Source organism: Strix aluco, chromosome 19 (assembly GCF_031877795.1).
Source record: "Strix aluco isolate bStrAlu1 chromosome 19, bStrAlu1.hap1, whole genome shotgun sequence".
Classification (NCBI taxonomy): domain Eukaryota; kingdom Metazoa; phylum Chordata; class Aves; order Strigiformes; family Strigidae; genus Strix; species Strix aluco.
Window position 1 is genome coordinate 9,627,506 of NC_133949.1, and position 15,436 is coordinate 9,642,941.

The following is a 15,436-nucleotide window of genomic DNA, read 5'->3' on the forward strand; positions in this document are numbered from 1 at the left end:
CCGACAGCGAGCCGGGCAGCCGATCTTTGTCAGTGTGTGACCAGTGCTAACCAGGCTGGTGGACTGCAACATCCCCAGACCGTCCTCTGAATACTGGCTGGCTTGGCTGCCTGGCATCTGGCTGCCTGCTCTGCACTGTGCTGCGAATCGGCTAAGTGAGCCGTGCTTGTTAAACGATCTCCGAGGCAGCAGAGACGAGTCAGCTCAGGAGGTGATTAATTAGGAGCAGCAGAACTCTCTAACCTCTAGGTGTCTGATTTGAATCAGGCAAAGCCAAACAGAGGCTGGAAGCGATGCTAGAAGAGCAGGGTGGGCAGGACCGAAGTGTGTGAGTTATTCCTCACAAATAATCATCAGCTGTGATTTCCTCTGCCTGACAAGGTGCTTGTGACCTCTGGGGAAGGCTGCCTCCACACTTTCGGGAGACTGTAGACAGCACAGATCTGCCAAAATAGGTGTTGGAAACCACCCCTCAGCTTTGTGCTCCTCTTGGGGCTGGGTGTTGCTCCAAGGAGTTGAGCCATTCCTAATTTCTGTGGCTCTTTGTCTGGGTGTCTAATATGGAGATCACTGTGCTTGCTTGTCTCAGGCAAGATAGCCAAGAGTGGTTTTCATTCAAAACTTTCTTAAAGTGAAAATTGCAAGCTGCTGCATAATGAAGAACATGAGGGAAAAAAGCACCATAGAGGTTTTTGTCTTGATTTTGACCTACCAGCCTCCCATTTTTGAAGTTTTATCAAAATACTGAAAGCTGAGAAAAATGACATCAGTAAAATGTTTGAATCCATGCTGAATACCCCAAATTATTCTTTTCAGAGTGTGGTGGAAATGAAACATCAGAAAAAAAATAAAACATCTGATATTTGTGAAGTGGAACAACATTTGTGTTTAAAGGCTTGCTAAATTTTCCATTAAACCCTCCCTGATCTTAAAATATATCACTGAAAAATAATAACCACTTTCATTCTGGGTCAAAGAAATGTTTCAGTAAGAAAACAGAGGCAAAGTGGTTTAATTTTGTTAGAGGAAAAGTCTTAGCCCAGCTAAAAAAGCATTTCTTCCAACAGCTTGCTTGAAACCCTGACTACACAGGTCTGCCTGTAAAATCACCTTTTTCCCCAACTTTTAAACCCAGGTGAGGCAGCCTCAGTTCCTGCTGCGCCTCCAGACAACTGACAACGAGGTGACACATCTCTGGGTAAGACTGACAGCAAGCTGAAATTGGTGGTTTGATTTACGGAAATAGTTTCAAATCAATTGTTCTGCTATTCAACTAATTCTTGATTGCAGTGTTACATGGATAAGAAAGGCCCAGAATAAATTATGAGCTTTGCTACGTGTTCCAGGCACTCCATTTCAGTAATCGCATTGCAGCTGGCCGCACGTCACCTAAGAGCGAAGATCGAACAATAATACTGGACACGAATTATCATCTCACATTTAATGCCATAATTGCTCTGTTTTCAGAGCCTGAAATGCCTCTTTGGTGGGCAAATACATGTCATCTGCCCCTGGGCACTGATAGCCGGTTACGTTTCAGCAGTACTTCTGAAGAAAAGATCAATTTAAAAGGGATACTGTAACCTGGGAAGCAGCCAAGAGACTTTTTCTAACTGTGATTGTGCTTGACACTCGTAATGAAACAAAACTCAGATCACCACAATAAATTTCCAAACTGTGAGTCTTCCAAAAAAAATGCTTAGCATTTCCCACAAGGCCCTACAAATTCAATCTGCATAAGCTCCAAAATAAGTGTATTTTCTACCTTAAACTAATACTTGGCAGCAACTTTCAATTGGCTCATTTAATTAAGTTGGTGTGCAGATCCCATTTTAATGTATTTAATGCCGCTAAAATGACAGGCATACTGATCAAGGGGATTGTATTTTATTCTTTTTATTTTTTTTAGTTTAGACTCAGATTTCTTTTCCTCCTCACAGTAGTTGCTGCTGCGAGCACATGCCTCCAGTAGGTGACACAGCAGAGCACCCAAAGCCAACCCAGGGGATAGAAGGGAGCAGGGCATGAAACGAGGGAATTAAATTATTCCAAGTTAATTAGGGCATTTCAAACCACAAGGATCTCCTGGATCAAGGAGCGACACAGGATGACACCTACTTAATGAACCTTCTCTGCTGCCCAGCAAGAAATAAGAGGATTTGGTGGCTTCTTGCACCGTTTTGAGAGCATTGGCCTAGAAGTGAGACAGCTCCCCAAGGCTGGGGGGCAGGCTGTAGGTTTGGCCCAAAGGAAAGGCGGGTTTTAAATCAACTTTTATATCCGTGTGTGTCTGCTTGGCACACCCCACGTATACAAATTTTTAGAACCTGCTGGTGTCCAAGCAAATTTGAAAGAGGGCTGAAGAGCTCAGAGGTGTGAAATTCCTACATGTTCGATGAAAATGGGCAGAAAAGAAAGGTCTAAATTACCATCCTATTGAAGAAAAGGCAGTCTTTGGAGCTAAGCCACATTATTAGACCCCAGAAAATCTGCACACAGGGAGCCACATGAAATCAGTTTCAATGCTTTCTCCTACCTCTCAGCAGATTTTTCTCTGTTGCTGCTTTCCTGAGACTTTTTCAATCTTTCCAATTGCACTGAGTAGTCCCAGCTCAGCATGATTGGGTAGTGCTAGGTGCTGTATGAAGATGTAACAAGAAATATCCAAAAAACAATAGCTGTCTACAGGCAGACAGGGAAAAAGAGGCCAGGCTGGGCAGTTTTACAGTCCAGGCACTGCTTAAAGCCTCCTCGCTTGGGCTATTTGGATAAATTGCCTGATTCAACCTGCAGCCCCTGGCTCTGTGTCCTCTGGACAGGCATGGGATGGGAGAGGGATTTGCACAGTGTGGGCCTGAGTAGGTGGTGAGATGGTTGAAATGAATCCTATTGTAACACATCTTGTAGAGCTTTGTACTGGAAGTGGTTAAAAATGGGTTGTTGTAAGTAATTGCAGGTGTAAGTAATTGGAAAGAGAATTTAATGGCAGCCTCTAGCTGTCAGCTCTGGGCATCTAGTGATGAAGCAGAGGCAGCTTCTCATGACTCCAACTAACCTGGGATGATTTTGAGAATACATATATGTTTTTGTGAAAATTGGTCCTACCTGAGGGGAGAAATATGTGACTGTTATGTTACCAATTCTTTTTCTCATACTTGCTTTGTGTCAGACCATCTTTTGATTTTACTGTGATTACTTGGAACGATTTTTAGTTATTTTCACCTACCTGTGGTCCATTTGCTTCAATCCTCTGTCCTTAAAGATATGGTATTTTCTTCCTTTCCTTGCTTTAAGCCTTGAAGTTAATTCCTGCCTCTCTCTCTCTGTGAGGATTTTCTTCCTGAAGCTTTTGTGTGCGTGACTATTTCATCTTTTCTGAACACCACTTTGACATCATCTGAACCACAAAACTATCAGCTGGCCTTGCCATTCCTGTTCTCCTTTCAAATCCTGCAGAAGGTGGCGAATTACCCGTAGCCCAGCAGTGCTGCAAAGACTTAGGTTTTGGCTGAAATCATGTCTCTTCTTGACTGATATTTCCCTAAACCCCAGAAAGTGTGATGCTCACTGATGGCAGAAGGAAAAGGATCTCACGGTTTATATTATGCTTTCATTTGCAAGTGGCTTATAAAAGATTAATAAATGATTAATAGGCATTATAGACATGAGTAGCATAATTTAGCAGGTGATTATAAGCATGTCAGGAGATGGTATTAGAGAATATTATAAGCAACCTATTGACTGTTAGGGCTTACAGATAGTAATCTGCAAGCATTGATTAGTCATTCCTTAAAACACCTATTAATCATTTACAAACCTTCTATCACCTATTTTGTGAATACTTGACAGAAAATACAACCAGAAATAGTTCCTGTAGAAGTAGTGCTTTCTTCCATAGTCAGTCATAAGAGATTTCAGAGCCAGAAATGCCAAAATACAACCCTGATCCTGACAAGATCTGCAGAGACCTCGCTGTTCTGCATGATGGCAGTAAGTTATGCACAGGCAGAATCAGGATCCCCGCAGACCTGCTGCTTTATTCACGTAGAGATGCTGGTTCTGCACATCTACATGGGACAGAGGACAGTGGGAGTTAACTCCCAGTCTGTTTTGCACTTTTCAGGGCATTTTTATATTGAAAATAAACAAGTGAGAAAAAGGATTTTTTTTTCCTTAGGGTCATGATTATAATCTTGTCCAGATCTTCATCTGTAAACTGAGCCAGGGTTACCTATGGACCCATGGAGACAGATGGAGCCATTTTCCAGAGCGCAGCTTCCTCATCTCTACCCCATCTTACTCTAAAGTTTGTCCACTGAGGTTAGTTGGGAACAGTCAGGAGCTGCTTTTAATGAACCTTCCACCCTGAGTCACATGGGGTTTTTTAATAATGCATTTTAAAAAAAATGGATTTGGCCGTTTCAGATTTTTTTTTCTCTCCTGGTCTGAGTTTTCATTTCCTTTCTAAAAAGAGAGAAATACAAAAACAGGGACAAGCGTTTTCTTTGCTTTTCTTGGAGGAAGAAATCAGAAATATCTTGGTGCAGGAGAAACACGCAGAATTTAAGTGACAGTCTCTATCTGATGCTTTCGGAGACCTTGTGTGCTGTCTGTTTCCCTCTGGACCTACTTTCATCCTGGCCACAATTTTGTCTTCTGCATTCTGGTTGTGGCAGTGGCCCTCCCTTGTCTGCAGAGAGCTTGTGTGCTGTGTTTCCTCACCTCACCTTGGGGACCCGAACCCTCCACCTGTACCACGTTTTGAACATAAAGACAGTTTCCATCCCAAAGAGCTTAGTTAGAGATGACAGGCAAGTCAACACAAAGAACACATGGACCTGCATGCGGGAACAGTGATACCCAATATCTGGTTACTGAGATAAGCTCTGGTCCTGCTGCACCAGATGCTTAGGCACTGTTGGTGTTTTATAGGCATTGCAGTAGCAGTGATTTTTAAAGAGGGATGTGAAGGGAGATAAGGGAGGCTTCATAGATTTGTGCAGAGGATTAGCATAGGAGAAACTTTTCTCTCCATGGTCTCTTCTGGCCTCTGACCGAAGGAAACATGTCAGCCACGTGCTTACCTTCCAGCATGCATTTTGAGTGCTTTTCTCTGTTGGGACTTGCGTGGGCCAATTACTGGCTTCATCCCCGTGGAGTGCTGCCCCTTTACATTTCTCACTTAATCGATTTGGATGAAATCTCCCTGAAAATCCTGTTTCTTTTCGCGCTCTTTTTTTCCCTAATGCAGCCTGCTCTAATACCTCGACAATCCTCCTTCAGATCCCTGTGTAGCCCATTAGTGTGTTTGTACTGTAAGATTTCCTTCCTTTCCCATAATGCAGAAGAAATAATTTCATGGTGTTTTTCCATTTCTGAATATTGACATAGATGCTGCTGAAAGTGGCGCTCTCTCTTCCTGCTTGTACCTGTTCACACTTGAGCTCACACTCTTGTTATTTAGTACTTAATGGTTCCCCCTTCCTTGGCTGAGTGCTAATTGGCTAAAATTAAGCAGAGGGAGCTGAAATATCCTTCACACCCCATACTCATGCCCCCTTCACAGCTTTTCAGCCTTCTGGTGCTTCAATTAATCCTGTCCAATGCGCTAGATGGCTCTGCATCACTCCTGACCCCATCTGCAGTGTTCCAGGCTCTCAGAGACATGCTTTAGCAACACCTGTCATTTTTTTTTTATTTAATATTTACTAAATGCTGCTGCTGCTTGCTGGTCTTGGGGTGAAGTGATTTGGTCCCTACTCCTCTGTTCTGGTTGCTCCTGTTCAGGACTGGGTTAGTCACTGTGTTTGGAAGTCAACCTTCTGCCAGGCTGCTGTTTGCAGGACATTGCCTATCATGAAACCTGGTCTGAGGCACAATACAAATTTGAAGCCTCTCCTGTGATTTCCTGGCTGTTTTCAGCAGGTCCCGCAGGTGCTCAGGGGACATCCAGGGACTTATCTGGAGCTGAGCTGCTAATCTGAATTGTGTGGCTGAAAAAGCTCAAGGTGTCCATTTGTTTGGTGACCATACTCACTGTCCTGCTGTGACGTTGTCTCCCAGGACTGAACACAGCCCACATGGTGGCACCTGGTGGGAGGAGACACAGCTGAATGCCCACAGGTATCTGCTGGCCAGCAGCCCTGTAAGCTGGGAATGGAGCACCCATGTCCCATTAGCTCCCAGGATGAATCAGGTACTTTCCTTCATCTGCTCCCTCCTGTCCCATCCTGCAGCAAGAAGTGTGGGTCGGTGGTCGGCGATAGGCTGGAAGACAGCTGGAGAGGCTGGAGGGTCTGCAAGCCTGCTGGACACTGGATCTGCTACCCACTATGTTACTGCAGTTGATACTGGCTGATGTGGAAGGGGTGAAGAAATGCACCAACTTTCCCATGAACGTTTTGGGGGAACATCACAGTAAGAGAGATCTTCCTGGCTCTGGATTTTCCATGTCTGTTGTGGATTGTGGAGTTTATTGTTACCCCATAGCCTCATACCTGATCTTTCCTTATGAGACCTTAGCTCCCCAACTTTCACTGTGTGCGTTGAGCCTCTTCCGGGGATGTGTTTGCAGGTAAACTTTTACTGTCTGAGATTTGCATCTGAATTTCTTCCTCTTTTACAGAAGGACTACGAGCAAATAATCTGTGTGCAAAATGTGCTCATGGGGGAATGCGGAGTTAGCTGCATTGAGTGATTTGGACAGTAAAGAGCCATAACCAAAGATGATTTCTTGCCCTGACCCAGATTCCTCTGGGTACCATGTGCACATCCCATAGTTTTTCAGTTCCCAGCATTAAACAGGCAAAAGAGCAGTGAGAATATGTTCACTGCGGAGGATCAGCCATTCAGAGACCATGGTGATTGACGAGTTCCAGACACGCACTGTATTGAGTTGAATTTAAGTGAAGCACCACCCCGAGTAGTTCTGTACTGGCTTAGACCAGTTACCTCCATGCCAGCAGGGCTCTTCTGAGAGATGGGGAGTCTTTTACTGATGCCCAAATGTAACAGGGGAGTTATGTGGGAGTGCACCCCAATGCTCTGCACATCATAGCTTGCTTCAGGCTTGGCTGAAAGCAGGTCTCATCTTTTTTCAAATATATTATGAGTGGTTCATCCAGCAGGGAGGACCATTCCTCATGCAGATGATGGGACTGTCAGACATGCCACAGAGTGCTCCCTGTCTCATATTTCACTCCTCTTGTTTGGCTGCATTGCATCAGGAAGAGTTGCTCTCTAAGCCATGCTGCTGGGAAGCCTTTTTTTGCCTCTACTGAGCAGTCAATAATCTACTAAAATCAAAACTATCCATTTGCCTTGTTCCTATCAATATAACTCTCTGCTTTTATTGAATCTCTCTGTCGAGCTAGCTGGTGATTTGATCTTTGTCGCTGTAGCATCTGACTGTCACACAAATATATATGGAGGACGTGGTCTCCTTGGTTTGAGAGATTTATCTATCTCTGTTGGGCTGGTCAGTAGAGGAAGGAAAAAAAGGACGCAGAAAGGAAAGAGACAGATGGTATGAGATAAAGAGAAGCTGAAAAGACAGATCAAAGATTGATAGGGGAAGAAAGGAGGAGAAGGAGGACTGAGGGAGGGAAGCAGGTGGAGAGAAAGCTGGTCTCAGGACTAATGGGGTTGGAGAGGCAGAAGGGCTGATGCCACGGCAGTGACAGAATGCCCTGGTCAGGGTTAGGTCCCGCCGAGCTGGGCACCGTGTGGCGGTAAGGAGGGCCCTGCCCTACCCTGAAGAGCTCGTTCAGAGGAAGAAAGAAAAGAGGAATTTAAGATGCTGTCAGATGGTGTCCGAGGGGACCGCTAACAAGATTGCATGGGGTCAGAGAGAGTGCGAGCAGTTTAAGGCAGCAGCTCCTTCCTAGGAAGCTGTTTAATCAAAAATACTGTATCTTGTCAGGAGTCAACGAAGCAAAGTTAAAAAAGGCATGTTATTATGTAAATCCCTTCACAGCCTGCTGGGAGAAGACAGGCCTAAGAAAACCCGGGCCGGGGCTGCCGCTGTGCTAGCTGACAAACACGGGAAGCCGCGCTATCATTACCCCATTCTTCAGTGCAGCAAGTGCAAAAAAGCCTGGTGCAGCCCCTCACTGCTCTCAGATCATTGAGCTTGCCACAGCACTAATCCTTCAACTTGTGGACCTCCATTCCCTTGACAAGCAGGCAGTGAATTGCCTTTTTGACTCCCTGAAAGCCAGCCTTGCTTGGCTGTGCAGCCTTTGGGAGTCCTGGGGGAAGGATGTGCTCCCACGTTCTGTTGTTAGTGAGTAGGAGGTTCTGCTAAGCCACCTCCCCCCGTTTTAGGTGGATTTGTCCTACAGTAGTATCAGCATCCCTGTTCTACAGGCAGGGAACGGGTTGTGCCAGGAGTTGAACTCAGAGGTTTATGCCCAAGATGAGAAGCTCAGGATTACTCCTACTCTCTCATCTCTCAGCATCTTTTGCTTCTGACATGCCCTTACACCTCTTCTTCCCTGATTTGGGGGAAATACTCAGAAATAGGCTTCCTTTCCCATTCCAAATAACTGAGGACTTGTTAGGTAATTTGTGGGCCAGGTTGGGGTTTTTTAGGTTTAAGCTTTTTTTAGCCTGTCACTTTTCAGGCCCTGCCATCCTATGGAAAAGCAGCATGCACACAATTAACAGGCACATCTCAGCCTTTGTCACCTGCTCCGAGTTCTCTTGCTTGGCTGAGCTGCTGAGATAAAGTGTTGTCAGCTCAGGCAGCGAGATTCGGCCTCTAAGAAATCTCAACATAGAGCATCCACAGCGGGGATGAGAGACAGCATCATCAGGAGGATGTAAATGACAGGGAAACCCAGCCAGCCCGAGTTTCAGTGCTTTTTATCCAATTCTAGACTCCAAAGCTATTCTAATAGCAGAATTTCCAGACCACTCCTAATCCTTTTACAGCCTCTGTCTGCTTGTAGCAAGAAGGAGCTCCAGTCCTGATGGCCTCTGTCAGGCCAATTGGGGAAGAGGTGGAAGGGGCATGTGTGTGTGTCAAAATTTTTTCAGCAGATTCCAGCAGCTTCCTAATAGGAATTCACAACCAGATCTTATTCTGCTGAAATCTCACTCACCGTCTCAATCTAGGCAGAGGTTTGACATCAGGTTTGATGGTTCTTGGCCCAAGCCTGCTCCTATGTAGAGCAGTCAGTGGATTTTGCCCCGTGACAGCAAAAAAGAGGTTAACCCAGACAGCAGTTACTGAGCAGCTGTGAAGGATCAAGGAAAAGCTATTTAGTAGAGGGCAGTTTGAGAGAGAGGGGAGCCAAGGAGCCTGTTTTTCAAAGGATATAGCTTTGGAAAGTCTAGGAAATGAGGCAGGACAGGTTTCCAGAAACAAATTCTCGTCAGGGAGCAAACTGAACTAGTTTCTTTGGCAATGCCAATGCAATAGCATACAGAGGAGCTAAACTTGCATACAAAATCTCTGCATGCCTTTCATTTTCAATCCTTGTATATCCCTTTTTCTGCCAATCAGGTTCTGAGTTAATAACTTGATCTGTATGATGAGTAGTAGAAGGGAGGTAGCAGGACACTGAGCTGGCAGAAAAGATCTCCATCATCTTCAACAGAGCCTTGGAGGACTTCTGAGCTGGATGATGATCAGAAGGGATCTGGGGATTGTAGAGGGGAAAAGATTAGATGTGCTATGGCTGCAGAGAAAGACTGATGGCACTATATGCACAGAGGCTGGGGTCATACTCCCTTTCTCTGTGAGACAGCTGTAATATTGCATTCAGTTCTGCACACCTCATTATGAGATGGGTATTGACAAACTTAGGAAGTTCAAGAAAGAGCAACAAAATTATTGGGGGTAAGGGGAGTTCAAAGGGTCTGATTAACAAGGAAAGATTAAAAAAATCTAATTATGTGCAGCTTGGCAAAGTGACAACTAGGAGGGACATGATATGTGTCTGCATATTGAAATAGAATAAATACCACAGATGGGTAATATTAATGTTTGGTGACTCAAGGGAAAGTCTTAATAAGAGGAGAAATCTCTGTGGTTATCAGGAAAATATTCTTACATCTGTTGCATTAGGCAGTAGGGTAGTTTACTATAGGGGGAGGTGAAATCAGCTGGGAATTGTAGATCTGGCAAAGCTGCAGCAGTATAAAATATAACGAGGGAAACCGTCCTGTGGTGGCCTGCTGGAAAACAAGGTGATGTGTATGTTCCCCTCCATTACTGTGACAGTGTGATTCTTTTGCCATTGAGGTTCAATTTCAGTAACACAGTCTGTGTGACAGGGGAGTTGGCTTCATGTCAGATTTCCACTGGATGTCAAACAATTCCATAGATTTATGCCACTCAAGTATTTGTTCCTGTTCCTCCAACTTTTCTCCCTCAAATCCCTGAGTGGATCCATCATTAAAATTATTCTAGTGTATTCTGTGTTCTAGCAAGCTGGGAGGTTCAATGGAGGTCCAAACTTTAACATAATAGCACAGTTTAATGAATCCCAGTGCTAGAAATAGCCTAGGACGTTCTTCAAAGGTCTGGGCTCTCAAGGTATAGGAGAGCTTTCAAAGGGGGCTTGCATTAGACTTGTCCCATGCGCACTTGGCCAAGCCATGCGTAATTGCAGTCAGTTTGAGACTGGCAGGAGCATTAGTGGTCTGTGTAATGTGGAGGCCATTAGGACTGCTAGTCCCTTTCTCCACTGAGCGGTGGAGCATATGATCTCTAATAGCCTCTGTTCTGCTCCTTCCTGCAAAGGAGGCTGATATTTTAGCTCCTGCTGGAGCACTTTGTGCCCGTACTGGTAGAAGCCTCGGTCCTGGCTAAGGTGGCATCTATCACACTTAGAAAGGAAAACAATACTGGGGCAACTCTGTGATGGCTTTTCAGCTCACTTAAAGAAGGCTTGGCAGCTGGAAGTGTGGAAGAAAAGCCATGTGAGTGGCAAGCGCTCCGTGGAGCAGAGCAGGTCTGCAGACCAGAATTTAGCACCAGCTGGTATGAAAGGCTGTGAACTACAGGCTTTTGTTCTGCATCGCATGGAAATTGGCAGCAGTGAATTTGGATTTCTAGCCCTCACTAAAAGAACTTGGAATACAAAGTTAAACTCAAAGACTAAGGGGCTGATTTTAATTCATCAAATATCCCCACTGCTCACAGTCCCTAATGAAAACATGTGTAACAAGCCTGCAGGGTTAATTTTACAGGGGAAAAAAATTCCAATAAAGCTCCATGAGATTTTCACGTTAAATTAATATAACGGATGCTTAAAAGCCTTTCTAATTAGGCATTGTTATTAACAGGAATGTTAGGTGAATGAAATCAACCCCTGAGCTGACATTTCACTCATGCGAACTTCGAAGTTGGTGTTTAATCTGTAGCACACTGCAGCTGCATTATAATGCAATCACGGGTGTTTCTGAGACACTCGAGTGCTGTGTGAGTCTTTTGCTGTATCATCCCTCGCTGCCACAAAGCATTCACTGTTCTGTCAACCTGTTGGGGGAAAAATGATGTAAATAAAGCAAAGCAAAAAGAAAAGGGAGAGAATTGGTGACTTTGGGAGCTGAGATGAGCAGCTGTGTGGTTCTTTTTCTGGAGATGTGTCCTCAAGGGACTGCCACAAGACGTCAGCTGTGCTGTGTTGTGGTGGGTGGAATCGGTCTGGCTTCAGCGAGATGTGTCTTCCAGAGGAAACAGGATTGCTGCTAACCGTGAATCAACATACTTCCACACAAGCTGGGTTTTCTGTTGGAAAAGCACTCACCCACATGCATGTTACAGGGAAGCAGAGACAAAATTGCTACCCTCCTGTGCCATTGCAGCAGGTGGAACAATAAATTTGGCAGGTGTGGTAAGCCCTGTTTGCTTCAGTGTAGAGTCCAGAGACCTGCTGGCACTGTGTGTGTACTGAGAGTGAAATAATATTTGGTACAAAAGAAAATTATTAGGATGAAGGGTAGAAGGGCACTTTCATTTCATTAGGAAAGGAAGCTAAGGCAAATGACTTACCCCACTTCCTCTCTCCTACCTGGCATCTGTGGTAGAACCAGGAGTCTGCTCAGGATGTGCCAGTCCCCAAGCTCATGCCTTAAGCACAAGGTGATAAGGAGTGGATGGAGAGGAGCCCCAAGGAGAAGGACCTGGGGGGATTTGTGGATGGAAAACCGACTATGAGCCAGCAACGTGCACTCGCAGCTCAGAAAGCCAACCATGTCTTGGGCTGCATCAGGAGAAGTGTGGCCAGCAGGGTGAGGGAGGGGATTCTCCCCCTCTGCTCCGTTCTCGTAAGACCCCCCCTGCAGTGCTGCGTCCAGCTCTGGGGGCACCAACATCAGAAGGACACAGACCTGCTCAAGCAGGTCCAGAGGAGGCCACAAAGACGATCAGGGGCTGGAGCACCTCCCCTGTGAGGACAGGCTGAGAGAGTTGGGGGTGTTTAGCTGGAGAAGAGAAGGCTCTGGGGAGACTTTAGAGCTGCCTCCCTTTACTTAGAGGGGCTACAGGAAAGCTGGGGAGGGACTTTTTATCAGGGGGTGTAGGGATAGGATGAGGGGTAACGGTTTTAAACTGAAAGAGGGCAGATTTAGATTGGAAGAATCCTTATAGGAAGAAATTCTTCCCTGTGAGGGTGGTGAGGCCCTGGCACAGGTTGCCCAGAGAAGCTGTGGCTGCCCCCTCCCTGGAAGGGTTCAAGGCCAGGTTGGACGGAACTTTGAGCAACCTGGTCTGGGGGAAGGTGTCCCTGCCCATGGCAGGGAAGTGGGAACTGGATGATCTTTAAGGTCCCTTCCAACCTAAGCCATTCTGTGATGTGATTTTTCTCCTTCCTCCTGAGCTCTGTACACACAGAGCTGCGTGACCAATCTCAGCAGGTTCCCGTTCTTCTGTTTCAGCTATAATCACAGTGTGCTTGTGCCCTTCCACCATCTCTTCCCACAGAGGAGATGAATACTTTACTGAACTCTCTTTTGTCTTGGGAATCTCATACCCTGGCCACTGAAATCTTTGGGATTTCATTGCATTTTATACATTCACATTTTTGTAGGCTGCTCATAGTGGTCAGCTGCTTCTTATCTTTCTTTATTACTGTTTCACCATCACCAGATTCATCCCAATACTATTTTTGGTTCAGCTGTCTTGTGACCTTTATCCTTTCATGATGTGTTTCCACATCTCCTGTCTGCATCTCACACCTTATATCCACAAGCTTTTCTTCCCCCTACAGCAGCTTTTTGGAGCTAAACATTCTCTGGAGAAGAAAAATAACAGTTATTTCTGCTGAGTGTTTGGGCCTTAATTTCTCTCCTCATCAGACTTCTTTTAATTAATGCCTGTAGGAATTTAATCTGTCTACCTTGTTGATACCTCTGGCTATCAGCTGCTGAAAGAAGTGTGTAGAATCTTATCGGCTTACAAACATGCATTTGGCTTTATTTTGGCTGGTCTTCACTTCTCTATTTTCCTAACGGCTTCTTTTAAGATTTCAGACCTTATTTCTTATCTCTTTCCATAGCCAGTTCATTGGCAAATTAAGCAATGTTGGAACAGGCCGCTTCGATTTCCTTTAGCTTGAGTTATAGATAAATTATCCAAGCTAACTAGAGAGCATGCCCTGCTCATGGACCCTCTTCCCTCTTGTTCCCAGGGAAACATTTGTGCTACTCACCCATGGGTCGGATCTCACAGCAACCTGTGGTATGACCAGAAAGTTTCTGCTATTTGTCTGCAAATTCCTCAAGGAATATCTGCAGACTCCATAGATGCTAGTCCCCATCAGCCCCTTGCAGAAGCCTGAGACAAAGAGCAGAGCTGGGGCAGGAGGATGTTATATTTTTTCATGGTTGTTGGGAGAGGAGAGTGCATGGGCATGAATTGCTGTTTCATTCCTGGACAAAGCCAGAGCACGTTGCCCGGGAGAAGAGGGAGGCACAAATGCCTAATGAATTTTCTAGAGAAAGAAGGCAGATAAATCTGCCCTCACAGAGAGGAGTCTGACATGCAAACTTTGTATCACTTGTTTCTCTCTCATGTTTCTCTCTCACACCCATACATCTATCTGTTTTCCCCCCCTGTGCACACCTCAGGGTCCCTTTTCACCTTTTCTCAGTCCCTTCCAGCCCGCTGATCCCATCACACCACTTGTTTTGCCCTCATGCATCTCTCTTCTGCCGGTCTCAATTCAGGTTTTCTCCAAGGAATTGCTGAACCCAAGAGAGGAGCATGGAAGTCCCCATGCTGGATGATTTGACATTGGTAAGGATTTTACCAGTAGCAATACAACACTATGTGGCTTTTGAACTGGAGGCATTGAATAACATCCCTATCCTTACGCACACCTCCCAGCAGAGAGCCAGGTAGGGTCCAGGGACTCCTGAGACACTTTTGGCTTAACCCAGTGCTACGGGAAGGTGGGCTCCGTGGTAAGATGGGCTGTACACTAAGATGTCAGTGTTAGGTTAATGGTTGGACTTCAAGGTCTTTTTCCAGCCTAGATGATTCTGTGATTCTGTGAATGTAATCTGATGTTGCTCCTGCAGTATCTCCAGGCACACACTGAATTACACCAGCTGATGATGTGGCCCGTGTCTCCCACACCTTCACTGAGTCATTAGCAGTGGAAAAGGCCTATTAATTTGGATATACTTCCCTTGGGGCACAAGGGCAGAAGAATTCCCTGCCTAGTCCTGTCTACTTATTTTCTCATTTCATTTTTTGATGAGGTCTGCATGAGAAAATGGTTTTCAGAGTCATCTGGCTTGTTGCTATGCACAAGGTATCGTATTGCTCAAAATCCGATTGCTTTTCTTATTGAAGGTGTCCGTGAAGCTGTCGGCACACACCTAATAAAGTTCATTGCCATTCTTAAATACAGCTTTTGAATAAGATACTGCTCTGTGCTGGGTCCAAAGGAAATTTAAGGCAAACATTTCACAGATCATCGACACCGAAAATCTCCCCTGACTAAGAAATAGTATTAGTTCCCCAAGTGGCCTCCTGCTCATGACTAACCATGTGTAGATTGTTAAATCTTTTTCTGCTCAAGTTTTCCAGCTTGAGAGATGGGAAAATTTGTCCTCCCACCTTCACAGGGGTGTCAGGAAAATAAGAAAGTATGATGCATTCAGAAGCTTCCAGCAAGGGGCACAGCCCATATACGCTCGGCTGGGGCTGTGCGGTCACTGCCGCTGGTGATGCCGCTCACAACTGGTACATCTTCTGTGCACGTGAGAAGACTCACAGAGAGAGGAAATGACTTCTGTTAGATCAGCCAGCAGGTCCAAACACAACAGATGATAAGCATTTGAGCGCTACATGTTTCTTCAGAGCTTGGAGTTAGTGGAGTCTGTTCCAGCCAGGCTGCTCCTTTTTAAATGTATGTTATGAACTGGACAGTGCAGCAGAGGGGCATGTGGCAGTTCTAGAGCAGAGGAACGTGCAAGC